Source organism: Diadema antillarum, unplaced genomic scaffold (assembly GCF_040938485.1).
Source record: "Diadema antillarum isolate AM-2024a unplaced genomic scaffold, OU_Dant_1.0 seq00001702_RagTag, whole genome shotgun sequence".
Lineage (NCBI taxonomy): Eukaryota > Metazoa > Echinodermata > Echinoidea > Diadematoida > Diadematidae > Diadema > Diadema antillarum.
The window spans coordinates 434,421-452,816 of NW_027272392.1; the positions used below are offsets into that span (position 1 = coordinate 434,421).

The following is an 18,396-nucleotide window of genomic DNA, read 5'->3' on the forward strand; positions in this document are numbered from 1 at the left end:
GCAAAGCTGGACATATCTTTACTTAAAATTAACCTTGAATCATCACAAGGCATTTCTGGAATTGGTTCTTCATCCAATCTATGAGAATGGAAAAAACATTTAAAGGATGACTCTTAGCTCAGATGTGTTGCTATCTGTCTGATGTCATACAAATTGACCCCAAGGCCTATTAATTTCCACCCCCTAGAAACTAAATCTTCTTTTTTTTTGTCTCTGTCATTGACCTGCTTAGATCGCAAATTGTAGTTAATTTGTTTGTTTATTTGTTAGTTCAACCGTTGGTGTCAGAACACTCAAGCTATGTGATTAGATTTGCATGTTCTGGTTGTATTTTAGTCCTATTTTCAGTGCTCTGATATAATTATACCAGTAGAAAGTGACTTGATATTTTGTGGTATATGTATTATTCTGAATAAGATTGTGAAAGCATGTAATGTGCCTATTTCAAAACTGACTTACCAGAGTCATGAAAAAGAAAAAATCTTTTTAAAAGCAGGATATTTATTCCAAACATGATTGCAAACTAAAGACAAACACCTTCTGAAATAAGGTGTAGGGGTACAATGTATTAGCAATATTCACTGCATTTCCATGACCTGGACTTTGGTGTTTGTGTTTGAAAATAGTGATTTCATTTGTTGTAGAAAGTTACAGAGGTAACATTCCACTAAGTTGTAAATCTGGTAGTTGTAGTTAAACATGGTAAATGTGTCCAGGCTTTTACTGTACTAATGTTTTAAGTATTTAACATACCCAGTACTTCCCGCGCCAGTTGATAAGTGTTATGGCCTGTCTCATTTCACTCTGTATCATAAAAATGCTGGTTAACGTTGCCATGAAACAGTATGGAACTGAATCAAATCAATCCAGGTTATTGGGCAGTGCTGTTTATCAAGCAGCCAAATAAAGTTGGATATTTCATGGTATGTTCTCTGATTATTTCTTGGAATGTATTTTATGTGTGGACAGGTCTCGTCCTGTCTTGTATACACGTCAAGGAATGGATTGATTCATTTAGTTGGACAGAAGAAGACATGACTTGAATCACTGTGAACCTGTTTGACTTCTACTGTACATTAGCAGTGAATGTATATTGTGATTACTTTATTAAACTAAAAAACTGTCCACTATTTGTGGAAATGCAGTGCCTTGTGTACTTTTGTTTGAATGAATGTATCATGAATGACACGGTTTGTATGAAATCAAGTACTGTAAAGCCAGAAATATTTGCGTGCAATAAACTTTAGTGAATTTCGTGAGGAGCAAAAATTGGCAAAAGTAAGGTGCGCACAAAAGTTTTTGCCTACACATGTAGTATACTTGTAACTTTTTCATGGTCAACAATTTGCAAAAGTTTCATGTGGCAACTGTTTCTGGTTTTATTGTACTGCAATGAATGTCAGGTGGTACCAATTCGACCGATCACAAATCTAGTTACGAATACACTACAGAAATATATGGACACAAACCCTCAAAAGGGCACGTTTAACTCACAAAAGGGGGCAACTCTTTTGCATGGTGAATACTTATTATGTGGCAAGTGCCTCCCCCCCCCCCCCCCCATGGTCCTACTGGATGCTGTTCGTTATTCTGAAGGTTCGTTATTCCAAAGGTTCGTTATTCCGAAGGTTCGTTAATCCGAAACTCACCCTATATGTAGAGGTTCGTTAATCCAAAAATGAAAAAGGGTTCGTTAATCCAAACATTTGTGGCGTTATTCCGAAGGTTCGTTGCTCCGAAAATGAAATGGGATCGGTCACAAACCTTCGGAATAACGAACTTTGTTTCATTTCAGATCAACGAACCTTCTTAATAACGAACCTTATTTCATTTTCAGATTAATGAACCTTTGGAATAACGAACTTTATTTCATTTTCAGATTAACGAACCTTTGGAATAATGAATCTTCGGAATAACGAACCTTCGGAATAACGAACCTTCAGAAAACGAACTGTAACCGGTCCTACTAAGTCCTTGACATTAACCATGAATGTCTGTGGTGTATGGGTGTGAGTGCATATGTTTGTGTCTGTCTGTCGGTTTGTTTGTGTGTGTTTGTGTGTGTGTGTGTGTGTGTGTACTTTTGTTCTTTTCATATTGCACTAAGTAAAATGAAAAGGACCCCAACACACCTTGTCCCAACATTGTTGTGTTCAGCCCAAATAGTAAAATGCATGGTATCTTCTTCAATTTCTCTTCAGAGAAATATGATTTTTGCAGTAAATTAGAAGCGCAGATGTGTGTGATGTAATGTTCATCTTAATTTCTGAATTTGTTTGAAAGATGAATGTCGGAAGGGATATCATGTTGTTTCTGGCAGAACATGAATGTGTGAACTGTGAAGCCGTTTTACCTGTAGATGGCGCTATACTAATATGGGTTGGTGTTACAATGCCATCGCGACTGATAAGAGCAAACAATTATTGCAGTCATCCCAAAAAAGAAGGAAGTAGGTTATAGTATACATTTTGTGTTGGTAATAAACCATATATTGATAAGACAGTCATGTTTCCTTCTTTCTCTCTCTCTCTCTCCCTCCTTGCTCTCTCTCTCTCTCTCTTTCTCTTTCTATACTTATTTCTCTCTTTTTAATACATGTATTCTTATTTACTCTACACATATCAAAACTTAAGTAAAATTCAGTTGATGGAAATCATTTTTGCCGTGATCGTAATAAACCCGTTCCATACGTGAACCTGATGGCCTGTGTATTAAGTCTATGGGGATTTCAGAATTCAGTACCCGTATCGAACGGGTTAATATCTTGCCCTATACCCATCCCCTGACTTCAGTGGTGTCGTATTATACGGGACCAGTGAAACCATTGGTTACAACAGTCCGCTGTTCCGAGGGTCAATCATTCCGAAGGTTCGTTCCTTCTAAGGTTAATTATTCCGAGGTTCGTTCTTTCGAAGGTTTGTTAGTCTGGAAATAAAATGAGGATCGTTATTCCGACAGTTCGTTGGTCCAAAAGCGAAATAAGATTCGTTATTCCGAAGGTTCATTAATCCGAATATAGAATGAGGTTCGTTAGTCAGAAGGTTCGATAGTCGGAAATGAAATGAGGTTCGAATAATCTAACTTTCGGATTATCGAACCTTTTCCACTTTTTGGGACTACGAACCTTCGGAATAACACCACACATGTTCGGATTATAACGAACTCTATAGTTCATTTTCGGACAATCAAACGAACATCGAGTTATACGGAATTTGTGTGATTCGGAATCAGTACTGTTCGGAATAACGAACCTTCGGAAAACAAACATCACTCGAAGCCACCAATCCCCTCTATTTCTAACACAGTCCTTCACTTCACAATGGGATACGGGTCAAGTTTAATTTCTGCCCACGCACAGATGTTGTCCTCCCATCCCCCTTTCATTTGTTTTCCTCGAAATTAAGCGTTTTTCTCTAATTTATTATGATTCAGGGTGTATTATTAAAAAAAAAAATAGTGGTCACCACAAGGGAGCAATAAGCGAGGTGCGCTCTGGTACAATTTTTAAGTGACTGTATGTTGTTTTGTTGGTATGTTTGTTTTTGTTTTTTTGCGGTTGTTTGTGTGTGTGTGTGGGGGGGGGGGACTTCCTGAGATATACTCCATATTAGAGTTTACAGCTTTTGAGCTTGCAGTGGAAATTATTCCATATCATTTCTTTGTGTGTGTGTGTGTGTGTGTGTGTGTGTTTTGTAATTATCATTTTAGTGTGATTTTTTTGTCGCCTTCAACAAATTAATGTTTCCATTTCTTTTTGTCTGAATTTTATATATTCATTGAACATAAAGTTGAATTGCATTTCATTCCTAGTGACATAAAATTATTTGTAATTTACCAACGGAACTACGACAAATTACCCATCAATCTATGATGATTTAAGTGCAGTTCTGTTTGAAGTGGTTGTGAGTTTGATAGATATTTTATTCACCAAACATTTAGATTGATTCAATAGCTTAAGTATATTCTTTTGGTGAAACAAAGCTTGACTAGATGGTTTATTGGCTGTTTGACTGCCCGAAAGATTACCCGTATACTTACCTTTAGTATGTCTAATTTGTTTACCAGAGGAAGAAAATAATGACACAAAATGTGTGATATTGATTCTGTGATGTGGTATAGGAATTGGGTTGGCGATACACGGAATTAAGTGACACAAATAGCATTTGAGAACAAAGCAAATAATAGTCTTTGAATTCAGTGGCATAATTTGCACACTATGCAAACATTTATGACGTTAGAATGACGTGTTTGACAATGCGCCAGTGTTGTGTGGCTCGTTGTCTTAATTGGCTAATTTATCATATTTCTCATGAAATTTCATTTCAGGCATTGATCGGAGATGACGTATCATGTGACAAAAAGTATACTGAATTCCTGAATCAAAGACGAATTCAATCTCTATGTGGGAAATGTTGCGTTTTAATAAGTAAGAACACTTTGATAAACTATCGCATACAGAAATCTTTCGTTTGTATTTGGACAGTCATATACTTTTTTTTCAATTTAGTTACCTTGAAACAATGAAGTGCTGTTCGTGATTTTATGTCGGGCAATGAGTTGGGGATAGTTATTCCTAAGGTATAACTTGTAGTATGTACGCACCATTTCCCCCCATATTTAACAATTTTCCGATTATCGAACCTTCGGAATAACGAGCCTTATTTCATTTCGGACTCTATCGAACCTTCGAGATAACGGTACTTAATGTCCGGATTAAACAACCCTATTCCATTTTCGGAAATAGTATTTCGGTGTACAGAGTTTGTGCATGTGTTGCGGAATTATGCACACATATCACGCTATAACTTATAGGGACTATAGTATAATAAACATTTTTTCTAGTGGCTTTGTGGTTGGCCGTTTTGTTTAAATGCGTGCTTTAACATTTCTATACATGTAATGACGTCTCATAGTATGATATCATTTTGTCAATCGTCCACAGAGCTCCGCCTGCCTTCATGCTTTCTTATTTTTTATTCGTTATCTTATGTCTTGCCATCATCACACATGCACATTCCGCGAAATAAATTTCAGTGCCATCGCAAAGAATGTATAATTTTCTTCAGACAAAAACATTAAAGGGATCGTACAGTTTTGGTTGAGACCTAATTTCAGGTTTGTAACATTTTTGGTGAGATAATGAGAAACCTCTTATGAAATATGAAAGAGCATGTAAATTCCATTAAGGAATTCAATGTTTATTTGATGAAAATTGGTTTTGAAAGGGCTGAGATAGATATCCAAAACGGAGCGATTCTAATAAAGTGTGGGACCCACCTTGTATTTACGATTGCTTTGTTTTACTTTGTTTTTGGATGTTTCAGTCATTCCAAACCCGACTTTCATCAAATAAACTTCGTACTATTTCATAAGTGTTTTTTTGGTATCTCGCAAAAATTTAAAAGCCCAATTCTCATCTGCACCAATACTGTACCATCTCTTTAAGCTCAACGTTTAGTAGACCTCCTGATTTAACTAATGAAGCAAAATGTTAATCATGCAGAAGGGCTATAATAAACAGCAACCCTTTAGCCAATATACTCGTAGATTAATTTGACGTATCCGTGGTATACACAGAGTGACTTCTTATACAATGTTCTATGGTACAGAAAAGGAGGAGAAAGGAAAAAGAAAGAAAGAAGGAGATTAACTACTTCCGTTTAGACAAGGCAGGACAAAAGGGGTTAATTATCGCACCTGTTTCATCAGCTGTATAGTGTGTGGACACCTTTTGACGCTCGCTATTAGGGACGATCTCCGCACCCTGATAAAACTTGATTGGAGCTGAGCCTTCGACACTTTTTTTTTTTTTTTATGTCGCAGTATTCAACTTTGGAGCGTTGGAGCTTTGGATCACCGACGCGAACACCGAGACGCCGCTATTAGCCAAAAACGAAACAAAACAAAACGAAACAAAAAATAACAACAACAGCAAAACAAAAACAAAACAAAACAAGTAAATAAAAATGCGTTCTGCGCAAGCGCGAGACAGCCGTCGTGAACATTAGCGTCGCTGCAGATCTATACAAGCTCACTACATGAAAATCTACAGCATTCTACAGCAATTCATCTGTTCTGATGTTATTAGTGGAAGTAGTTTTGTGTGAAGACATACTTGCATTCTGCAGCATGTGAACAACTTGTTACGATATGGGGGAAAAATGTTGTGGAAAATAGGCGTAAGTTGTCTTGGAAGTTTTCTTTAAAAGCTCGTTTATTTATAATATTCTACGAAGAAGCAAATCTCCGAGCTGTCGTTTTTACATGCATTCATTATATCAGTGCAACAGGATCATGCATATCTTTAAGATATCCTCACGACTTGCCATTCATGGAGAACAAGGTCAGTCCAGTTGAAAAAAGAAAATTGATGACTTCGATTTGAAATGATTCATTATTTCCTTAATTTAGTTTTATAGTCCTTTGTTTGTATTTTTATGAATTACCTGAATTACCTACGATGACGCCCAGTAAGTTGAAAACTTGTAGAGGGCCAATAGAATTATAGAATTATTTGATCTATTGTGGTTCATCGATAGATTGCTCGCTCGATTGATTAACTGATTGATTGATTGATTAATCAATTAATTAATTAATTAAATGATTGATTGATTCTTGGTTGATTCATTCGTTCATTTATTGATCTGTTTATTTATTTATTTATTCATTCATTCACTCACTCATTAATCCATTAATTCATTCATCTATTTATTCATTCATTTATTAATTTTGTCAAAGTAGGACGGCATTGTAAATTTGTATACAGACCAGTACACACCTACTATACTGTATACTACTGTGTGGTAGTAAAATAAATTGCGCACAAAAAGGGGTTCAGCACTGCGCAGCCCGCGCGTCAGCAGGAGCAGCAGCTCAGCACACACAAACGGACGTGCGTACGTTTTTCAGTACAGTACATAGCAAACCGAGCTCACTGGTCCACCACCACCGTACACAGCTTGCTCCAGCAGTGCGTTGTAATCATACAGCTAAAAATACTTCCGGGATTGAACGTCTCCGTCGTATGTATGCATATATACCGAGCCAGTTGTTCGGAATCCCGCTTCACACGCAAGGAAGGAAACCGAGAATTTGAAAGTCTGAGGCGTGAACTTGAATAACAGTATCACTTTCTTCTGGATTAAGGTAATATTTCAATTCATATCATTTGTGTACCCGCACTTTACATTGCATTATATCTACGAATAAGATGGAATTGGAATATTGTTACCACTGTTACCAGACGTTGTTTCTTGAAAAAGAAGTTTGAAATGACCCATCGTTTACACGTTACTTGGTATTGCCATTGCCTTACTGTGCGGTTTACAAGAGCATAGAAAAACGTTAGCTTGTAAACTCAGCTCAACAGTGCCTATGTAGCCCTACACAGAATAGATTCCTAAGGGCTTGCTAGGCAAAGCCAACTTTCGAAACTATCTATCCCTGCAGACTCTGGGCTAGAAGTCAGTAATCATGTCGTGTCGATACGATAGACTATAGCTATGACTATGTCTCTATTCAATTGATACAGTTCAGGGCTGAAGATTCTGTTGAAAGACATATCCAAAATATTGGCAATTCGATCATTTATTAGAGTTAACGGTTAACAGTTAGACAGAAAAATCCGTCTGTCCGGAGGGGAGGAGTCTTTCATAATTTAAAAAAAAACCTTTTATGGCTCTTTTCCGTCGACGGTTTTTAGAAAGAGATTCCGTGAGGCTAACCCCGGCGCGGGGCGCTGTACCCCTTTTTTTAGTTTTACGGTACGTATTGGGGTCGCTGCTGCGGTTACCGTGAGGCCAGACGAGATGTAGTCTCCATGGCGGCATGGAGCATTTCCCCGGCGACAAGATACAGACGTACAGACTGATCTTTCGGTCAACATGGTCAAGTAGGCCCTATGTCATGATTGATGAAACTTGTTGATATTCTTGGCTCAAAATCTAGCTAGGCGTGGACCTGAGAACGTTAGGTTAAGTAGTATGCTACTAAACTCTAACAAGTAGTACACATGACTACTACTTTGTAGTGAATTTTGCTATACTAGTACTACACAGTACTAGGTGGTATTTATTTTTATGGCAATCTCGCACTTTAGGGGCCTGCAATATGTATAATAATCTGTACCTCAATCTGTGTACATACAGTACCATGTCCATGTATACCATTACCAAGGTGATGTCCCATGAACCACCATGCACTGAGCAGTTGGCAAGCTTCTCTTGTTGTATGGAACGTCATTTGACAAGTAAGGTCTCTAAAGCCCGCCTCGTACTGCGATTTTGACTAGAGATAGCTTGCGACGAGTTTCAACACAACACTGAGTAATGTTGTGTGCTGTGTAGCTCTCCGTTGCAGTATCATCTAGCTGGCTTCACATGCCATTGTATTTTACATTCAGGTAATGATTTCAAGCCTGCCTAACACTGTGCAATGTCTTAGTGATACAATGTCGCGTGATACAACGTCGCATCGCAGAAGATTGCCAGCTAGCCACAACCCCAATCATGTAATCATCCGCCATCGCTGCAATTCTTGCAAATCAACCTGCGCAAGCGAGGCGTGTGTGTGTGTGTGTGTGTGTGTGTGTATACAGACAATTTTGTGTCTGTGTGCATGTGGTGGCTGCCTGTATTTCATTTTTTTTGGTGAATATCTGTACATGTGTTTGCCTGAACATTCAAGTAAAATGATTTACATGTATTCCTTGACAGGAGATGTTATGTTTTGTATTCATTTTGTTTATTCAAACATGCAAGTGGAATGTACAAAATGTAAAGCAACAAATAAAATCGAAATTTAAAAGAAAAATTTGGAGGAAAAGAAAAATATTGGTACAATTGTAGCTACATGTAAGTAGACAGTAACAGACAGATTGTGTGCACACAGTGCTGGAACACATAATTATTATCAAACACGCGGTCTGATGGGTACTCAAATTCACATGTACTGTTTGATTATGGTAATATTGCTTACAGATAATAGACCCTTTAAGTGCATGATTGTAGTCACTATATACCCAGGAACTCTGTGTGTGTGTGTACACTGTATGTGTGTGTGTATGTGTGTGTGTGTGTGGGGGGGGGGGGGGGTCAAGGTCAATGGTATTCCTGAACCCAGATAGCATTTCTTGCCGTGGCTACCCGATTGCCCAGATAACTGCAGAGACATCTTATCACAAACAATGACAGGATGATACTAAGTAAACACCCTCTAACCCAATTGTAGCTATACTCTTAGTCATCTAGCTAAGGTGTTTTACAAAATTCCTCCTTCAAATGATTCTTAAAGGATGTGTACAGTTCTGGTCGAGGTGAGGATTTAGCTTTTAACGTTTTGCGAGATATTCAGAAACCACTCTATGAGATGTGAAAGAGCATGCAGTTCTAAGGGGTATCAAAAGTTTATTCGATGAAAATCGGTTTTAAAATGGCTGAGATATCCAAAAACAAGGTGAAACAAAGAGATCCTAATAAAGTTGTGGCATGTCGCCTTTTATTATATTAGCACTTTTTTGGATATCTCAGCCATTTGAAAACCAATTTTCATCAAATAGATGATGAATCCTTCTAAAAATTACATGCTCTTCATAATTTCATTAGAGGCTTTCCACTATCTCACTTAGCAATGTTCAAAACACGAATCCCCACCTCAACCAGTACTGTACAGTCCCTTTTAGTACTCAGGTACAATGTTCCAAGACTATTTCCGTGACGAAATATTAAGCACACTGTGTGTACAATGTAGCTTTTGTGTTTGTTTGTGACCAGTCATATCAATAAAAACACAATTTACTGATTTATAAATTTATACCAATTTCAAATATTGATGTACCGGTAATGCAAATTTTGTGTGTTTAGTATGAAGTCTATGGGCCTATGAACAACAGATAAATGATATATCACAGTATATGTCTAAGATTCATTTACCAGTAATGTAAATGTCAAAAATCATACATGTACATTGTATAGACATTACTACAAACCCAAGTAACTTCACCAAAGAGTGCATTTTGAGTACCAGGTACATGTTATCAAATGAACTATACATTATTTTAAAGCTTAGGGACTACTCGTTCAGAATCTGCCCTTAAAGGGGATGGCTAGTAACTGATCAATGGGAATCCGTGGGAATGCTGGGGGATAGGTTTTAAACTTTAATATTAATCCTGTATGTTGTGAAATTCATGCCTATTTGCCACCAGATAGTTATGCCCCCCTCCCCCATGAAAAAATAAGAAGATACCATGTTAAATTGATCTCTGACATTTATTAAATGGAGCAGGCATTACACATTCATCTCTTTTTCTCATGCTTGTACTTTGTTTGCCATTTTGCTAGGAAGTTCAGATATTAACCCGTTGAGGACGAGTCCCGAGTATACTCGGGCAGGTGTCTATGGGAAATGCGTGTTGTAGCAAAATCAGTCCGTCCTCAACGGGTTAACCTTTTGAATACAGTGTACAGTGTACCTCTGCCAAGGAAGGAGTACAATATTGTATGTTTTGTTTGGCCTTTGTTTGTTTGTTTGTTTGTCTGTGTGCAGAATAACTCTAAGTTGTGGATGGATTGGGATGAAACTTGCAGGAAAATTTGATAATGACACAAGGAACAGATGATTAAATTTTGGTAGTAATCTGGGAATTTTTATGGATTTTTTAAAGGATCTTTGATCTTTTTGCAGATAGGGTCAATGAACTTGGGAGTTCGAGTTGCGCGTATTTGAGGTTTGCATACTAATGTGCATGCTGTGCTTGGGTGAGGTACTTTGTACCACGCAGCTGGAAGCTGATGACGTAAACAAAAGGCTTCTTAACTGGGAAATTGGACGATTTTCAGCATGTGTGTATGGATGGAAATCAGCTGCTGGTTCACTTGTGTCCAGTATGATCTGAAAGGAGAGAAAAATCATACAGTGATTTCTTTGAATTCTATCTTATTTGTATTAATTTCTTCTTCTTCTTTTTTTTTTGTAACTGAGCACTGTTATCATGATTTCAGGGAAGATATCTGGAATATGAAAAATATTTCCCATAAAATTTGTCAGGTTCTTTATTTGGTTTTCCATTCTACTGCACTTGTCTCTACTCATTTATAGATGTAATTCAATAAACCTGAATCATTGCCAAAGAGCAAACAAATAAAAGGCAGAACTCTTGTTGGTACTTGGTACCAGTAAGTTTTTGTACCTACATGTACAGGTCATATGTTTTAAAAATGATAGTACAAAGGTTACATTTCATGGTGGGAGTACCTATAGAGTGGTTTTGTCCAAAATTTTCTGGAGTACAGTATCTTTTTTTCTTTTAAAAAAAAATAAGATATTGCCTTTGATGTTATAAACAGTCTACAGTTATGGTTTAGTGGGAAACTAAGTTTGTAGTGTTGATTGTCTAGGGACTGTGGGACAAACATCTTCTTGTAGCTACATGTACAACTGCTTTTTTAAACAATAAACTAACTTGCCATTGGGAGCAGTGATCTAAAAAATGTTCGAGATATCACAATATGATGCAAATATGTGTAGGTCAGTTGTATCACAAAACATCCTACCATACAAAAATTTTGCAATAAAGCCTAAAATATATCAAAAGGAGATATCACTATTTTCCCACTAAACCATAAATTGTAGACAGTTTAGTCTAGAAACATTTTTATTATAACTATTGTTCACATTTCATATATAATATTTACCATTGATTATACTGACTGAGAGTTCAAATGTTTACATTGGTTGTTTCTATCCCTAACTCACATTTTAGAACTATTTTGAAGCACTAAAGCTGGGTTTTTGGTTCATCTGTAAATGATAAATAATGCCTTTAAACCTAAAGCAAGTTTGGGGGAATGGATTTTTTTTTTATAAGTGTCACTTGTGAACTGTTATACAATATGAATACATGTCATCTGACCTCACATTATGTGTTAATAGCAATAAATTGCAGAGTGAGCTTTTTTAGTGAATGACATGCCCTATATACAGTATATGCACTATATGATATGCACATGAACATCTAACCTTTTTCTTTCTTTTATTGGGGGGGGGGGGGTTACTTAGATTTGTATGTAGACTCTGTGAGGATAACCACATTTTCTTTCTTTCTTTTTGATGTCTTTTGTTTTGGTTGTTTTGTTTGTTTGTTTGTTTGTTTGTTTGTTTGTTTTTTGTCGGGCAAGTCAGATGTACAGTGTACCACAAAGAAGACGTAGGTTAGGTACAATAATTTCTATTGTTTGTGAATACGTACAGTGTAACTGTAATTGAGTGTGTTTTTTTTACAATGTATGATGTATTTACATGTTTTTCTGTATTGTCCTTGTCTTTGCCTTGTGCCTCCTGTTCAATCCAGGAAACAACCTAGGCCTTTTATGTTACATTGTTTATTGATATAATAAAGAATGCTGAACAACAACTTACCCTAAGTACACTGTAATTCAAACCCAAAGATCGTGACGCCATCAAGAAGTAGTCAACTTAGTATTGCAGATTTGCTCCGCACATCAGAAGTTGCTACCTGGGGTATGCTTGCTGTTTTGCAAAATACCACCATGCATTACATAAACCATCTGGGCAAGTGACTCCAGTGGCCCGTTGCATAAAACTTACCATTGAATTTCAATGGTACAAACGTGTAACTACCGTCAAAATTAGGCGTCACAGCCAATCAGCATCAAGGATTATAAAATTTACCGCTAATTTGAAGACTTACCGCTAGAAAGGAGCGGTAAGTCCAGCGGTAAGGGTTTTATGCAACAGGGCCCAGTTTTGGAAACTCTTGTCATTACATCTTTCTTAACACGAGAGGGCGCTCAAATTGTATAACACGCTCAAAACAAAACAAAAATGAAAGATTTCATTGGCTATTGTGTTCAAAGGGTACTGCAAGGAGACCAAACGTGGCATCATTGTGCATTGTATGTTTGCTGACATTTGTGTGCGTGTCTGTGTGTCAGTACATGCTTCTGTCTTCACGAAGTGTTTTGAAATGTGTATTATTGCACGAACATGCGTCAAAACACAGCTATCGGCCAAGGATATCCTTGGGCGTTTGAATAAAGCTGGGAGACAAGACGGTCATTTGACAATGCATTTATCATGAATCCATGTCTTCGACAGTCTGTCCTTTGCATTGGGGTGGGGGGGGGGGGGTGGGGGAGAGTATGGACAGCCCTGTATGCTTAATCCTCCAATCGAGTGTGAGAGCACCATGTCCAGCAATGTCCTCCTGTCTAGCCTTAGAGCTTGTGTGTTCATGGTCAGACATGAAAGCATGTAACTTGTATTATGTGCAACATTGCGCACCTGATTTTAGTCGTGATGATTCTGGTTTGGGATATATTTGTTTAGCAAAAAAAGACAAGACCCCCCGCTTGTGAGGTATGAGGAAATTAGATCAACTCTTGTTTACATGTACGATGTGCAAAAAGACAGGATCCGTTATGTTTTGACATCAGAATAGACCAACATTCATAACTGCTACTGTTTGAAGACATTTCATGCTCAAAACGATGATTAGTTAGATCTCTGGATAACAATAAACTCATCTTCATTGGTGTTTTTAAATTTTTCAAGGACATTATAGTACAATGTACTTTAACATTAAAGGCATTATTTACCAGTTGCAGATGAAGCAAAAGCCTTACTTTAGTGCTTCAAAATAGTTCCAAAATGTGAGTTAGGAATGAAAACAACCAATGTAAAAATCTTTATCAGGATCATCATCAATGTTAAGTATTGTTAAATGTACAAAATGTGAACAATAGTTATAATAAAAGCATTTCTAGACTAAACCGTAAATAGCGATATATCCCTATATTTTAGGTTTTATTGCAAATTTTTTAGGCTTATATGGTAGGATGTCTTGTGATACAACTGACCAACACAAATGCATCAAATGTGATAACTCAGAACATTTTTGAAATCACTGCTCCCAACGGTAAACTGTACATTTATAAGTTTGACTCTTGTCCATTATAAGTTGTCTATATAGAGTGCGTTTTATGCCAGATTAGAATCAAGTTGCCCAGTTATTTCATCACAATATCATCTTTCTCAAGTCTGTGTTGCTCCAAATTTCCGAGTTGATTGCACCATTATCTAACTTTTCCTGTTTGTAAATTCTTTTTTTTACAGACATTGGGGAATATTCATTATTGTCTGTGACTCACTTTGTGGTGTATGACAGATTTGATTCAGCCAACTCCATGATTAGCATGGGGTCATGGCAACATTGGATAGACTGATGAGTGAATCCAATGTGTTTGATCCAATCAAATACAGTGAAGCTTTTTATGGTTAATAAATGTCTGATTGGCCTACTTTCAATTTCTTATCACAACATGTGTCTTGTCAATCATGTGTCACTTACAAGGGACTCTTGTTCTTCTACTCATCAGTTGTCTTGATAGAAGAGTATTCAGTTTTAGTAGTTCTGTTATAATGATATATTATCTTCATTTGATAAATTATATGAAATAGATGAAATGAGAATTAAATAAAATATAATAAAGCAGAATGACTCTCTGTAGAACATAATACTGTATAGATGCAGAGTAAATCATGAAAGGCATTTTAAAGTGCATGTGAGTATTTAAAAGGTACAACCCTGTTGCAAAAGTCAGCTCTTTGGTAACATTTGTTTCTGAAGCTTCTGGCCAAATTTAGACCTCACATCATCTCATGACTAGTTATTACACGTCTTGGTGATGTGCGAAACTGCGACTGATTGCCCTGGTATTGGAAAACAAGGAAATGACTATGCAAGGTGTATCGTGTGGGGGGAGTGGGAAGCTAAACGCTGCCTGAGGTCCTCTGGTGAGTCACCGGGAGTAGCGTGGCGACCGTCCGCTAGAAGCAGCCAATAACAGGACATGCCCATTACTAAACTCGGCAGTGCTGCCACAAAACTCCTGGAACTCGCACAGGAGCAGACGTTTGCGTCGTTGGTGAGGGTGATTACAATCAGGTCTGAACGCCTGTTCCTTTTTTTGGCAAATACGACATCTCCTCTCTCTTTCAAATCCTGTCTCGAGAGTGACTTATAAATAGTGTACACATGTACATTTGGCTTTATTACATGTATCAATACTTTCCTACATGGAATGTTTTTTGAGGATGGACTCAAACTTATATGCTGTCAGTAACCACTGGATCATTAGCCGCAGAGTTACGACATCAGCTCTTACACTTACGTGTTGAGGAGGTATACTGCTAACCAGCATATATAGTAGATTTGTGTACCATCCACCAGAGAGCCTACCGTGGGTGGAATTACTTTTCCGACCTCTGTGTCTCTTAGCGCTTCCTGAAGTACTCCTACATAGCCTGCAGTGGAGATATCAGCTTGTGGAACCGCTTTGACGGCAGAGAGTCACTTCCTCCCTGTACATTTCAGTACATCAGCCCTTTTGCCGTCAAACCTGTACGTTTGAAAGTGCTTTGCCGCAAGGGGATACAGTACATGTATTGAGAATGAATTGCAGAGTAACAGCCTCTGCTTAAACTTGACTAGGAGGAAGGGCATTTGGATTGGGCGTGGGAGACTCACTTTGGAATTACATAAGTCGGGGACGGTGCACGCGTGGCTGCATAGAAGGTAGGAAATAGTGCGGTGCTAGCCAGAGTTAATGTATGGATGACATAGATGTTGTTACAAATTTGAGAGTCATTCAATGTGAATGAATATGAATATCAGTCAAGTATACTTTATTGTAATCTATATGTCACAGATAAATCTGATAGCTTCATAATGGCTATTTACATTGTAGGCCTCTTTATTTGCTTTCTCGACCATAGTTTGGTTCCTTCTTTTATACAGTATGCTTTGGAAAGGATCAACTGGTCATTTGATGGTCATGGTGGGACTTGATATCAAAGAATGTTTCAGAGTTCTGCCAGTTGGTCCTGTGGCACTTTTTGATTTAGTACCTTATTGAATTTAGATTATAAAGAATCAAATGGTGGAAGAAGAAATGTACACTTGAAAGTTAATTATAAATTCAGGGGCCAAAATGATGCACGACATTCTAGACACTTAGAGATTTGTTGCAGATCCAAGGTTGAACAGTCATACATGTAAACTGTGACAATGCAACATGGGGGAAAGTTATGCATTAAAAGTATTATGCTTCAGACGTCGGAATAGACATTACCACACAAATTTTCAATGCAATAGTGATATATATTATAAATCATATCATATCCCCAGTCCTATAGACAGAAGCCTGCTGGACAATGTGCAGAGTGTATTTTGATTGTAGATGTTTGTACAGAACAGGTTAAAGGGATGGGAGCAAGCACTGTTTCTCATAATCCATGAAAAATGGTTTTGAATTATGAAAAATGTGCAAGATACATGTGTGTACAATGTATGTGATACATGTATCTTTCTGTGTTCCCCTGATGTGGTGGTACATGTATGATTATGTAATAGAACTATATCTAGCTAGAGCTCTTGAGGTTAACTTTGAAAAACCTGCAAGGTTTGATTTTAGACAACAAAATATTAGAATTAAACAAGTGTGAAAGTTGGAGGCGTATACCTGTACCTTGCACATGCACATTTGTGGGATGTCAATGTAATGGTATGTGATGTGGTGCACAATAATCAGTACATATTCAAAATTTGCACAATCCATTTAAACTAAGTGTAAACCTTTGTGATTTATACTACTATAGAGGTTGATAAACTGGGAAAGGGGGGGGGGGGAGAACAAACCATTTTTTAAATCAATTTGTAAAATATATATATGAATGTATCAGATAGGCTCACAATGCCAGTATCACGTCTTAGTTTTGCACCTCAGATGGGTGTTTACAGTGTAGGCCTATGTACAAAGTCCAATGGGTTTGCACACAATTTGACAATAGGGAGATATACCTTGATATGTGTAAGGTATTGTTATTGTCTATTTTTGGTTGAAAACTTCCTGAACAAGTTTTGTTTTGTCTTTTTTTTTTAAAGGAATGATTGACTTGTAACCTCTCTGTCATTACCAAGACAACTCGTTTGTTCTCTGATGTATGTACATGTGAGATTTTGAGGCCGGGGATTGTGAGAGGGATAATTAGGTGCTGATGGCTCCAAAGAACTCCAATAGGATTGTCCAGTCCAGGGGATTCCACCTGTTATGAGGCAGTGATAGATCAGGCACAAGACCTTGAAGGTGATAGCTGCAAGCCAGACAGGTGCCTTCACTTGATCACTCGGGAGTATTCATATCAATAGGGCTTACTGATCATCCAACCTGACTTCTACAGACTCGGACGTGATTGCGACACGCTGAAAGCCGGTGACACGCCCTGTGTCCGTCACCTGCTGCCAGAACTTTGAATAACCGCAGTCTCTTGTTGATGATGATGATGAAGGGCTGTCCTCAAAGACAGTATGGGGCGAAGGTGGATATATGTGTGACGGGCAAGCATAGAGCTTTCAATGTGATGTCAGCATGCCCCAGTTCAGAGCATCATTGATGAGATGTAATAAACCTTTCACTTCAGGACTAGGTGGTGTATACTGCACTTATCCCTTGTGAAAGGAAATTGACTGGTACTCATCAGGTTGAATTATATTGCTTTCACTTTTCCAATATTTTTTGCAGTGAAATGTAGTATAGAAATTATAATGTGCAGCTACTGTGCTTCAGTAAATTGAAGATTAATGGTGTAATTGTACAGTCATACCTTTCATCGGCAAAATGTGACATGAAATGTGCAGATTGATCGTAACTCCCCAAAGCAACTTGAAGATACAAGCATTCAAACATTCAGAAAAATTTATAAAGAAATCATGAAATGCTTTCATATTTATCGCCTAAGAAACCTTACAGTTAAAAAGGGGAAAAAAGTTTTACAATTTTCATTCCACACAAGCTTACAAGATCATGAAAGTTTACTTGTGAATTATTCTTCCCTGCTTATTTATTGGTTTGTTTCTTCATTTTGTTTGGGGTTGTGAATTATCTAATTTTGCTTACAGGTAGACCAAAGCAATTCAACTCTTTCTCAGGTCATGACTGCTTCCTATCGAGGAAGCATTTTGTACGAAAGGGATGCTCTCTCTCATATTGCAAAAGATGTACTATTCTGTCTGTAGCTATTGACAAAAATATTTGGAATCATGGTAATGTGCCTACTGAGTAGATATTTCCCTTTGTACACTGATTCCTAATCTGCCTATGTGTTATTTTTTTTTTTGTATCGTTCTATTTTTTATTGTTGAGTGAATTCATGCAGCATACAGCACATATACATTGTACAATTGTTGGTGTTACATCGCAATGTCATTGTACAGTGGTGAGTCATAGGATCTTTGCTGCGTGCATACAATTTTATCTTTGTTGTTTTTTTATTTTTATGATCACCAATATAATTATAGTGAAATATGATGTGAACAGA

The 18,396-nt window shown here is 37.4% G+C and overlaps 1 protein-coding gene across 3 annotated transcripts in view; it reads left to right on the forward strand.

The window, feature by feature from the left end:
- The first annotated feature begins 6,940 nt into the window (after nt 1-6,940).
- Nucleotides 6,941-18,396, forward strand: part of LOC139711778 (CDC42 small effector protein 2-like) — a 40,918-nt gene continuing 29,462 nt past the window's right edge. For 2 of the 3 annotated variants that reach the window (XM_071623630.1, XM_071623632.1), the window contains exon 1: nt 6,941-7,146. The gene's annotated coding sequence lies outside the window, so the exon portion shown is untranslated. Of the gene's footprint in view, nt 7,147-14,508; nt 15,596-18,396 lie in introns of those variants that run through there. The other variant, XM_071623631.1, reaches the window with a different exon arrangement.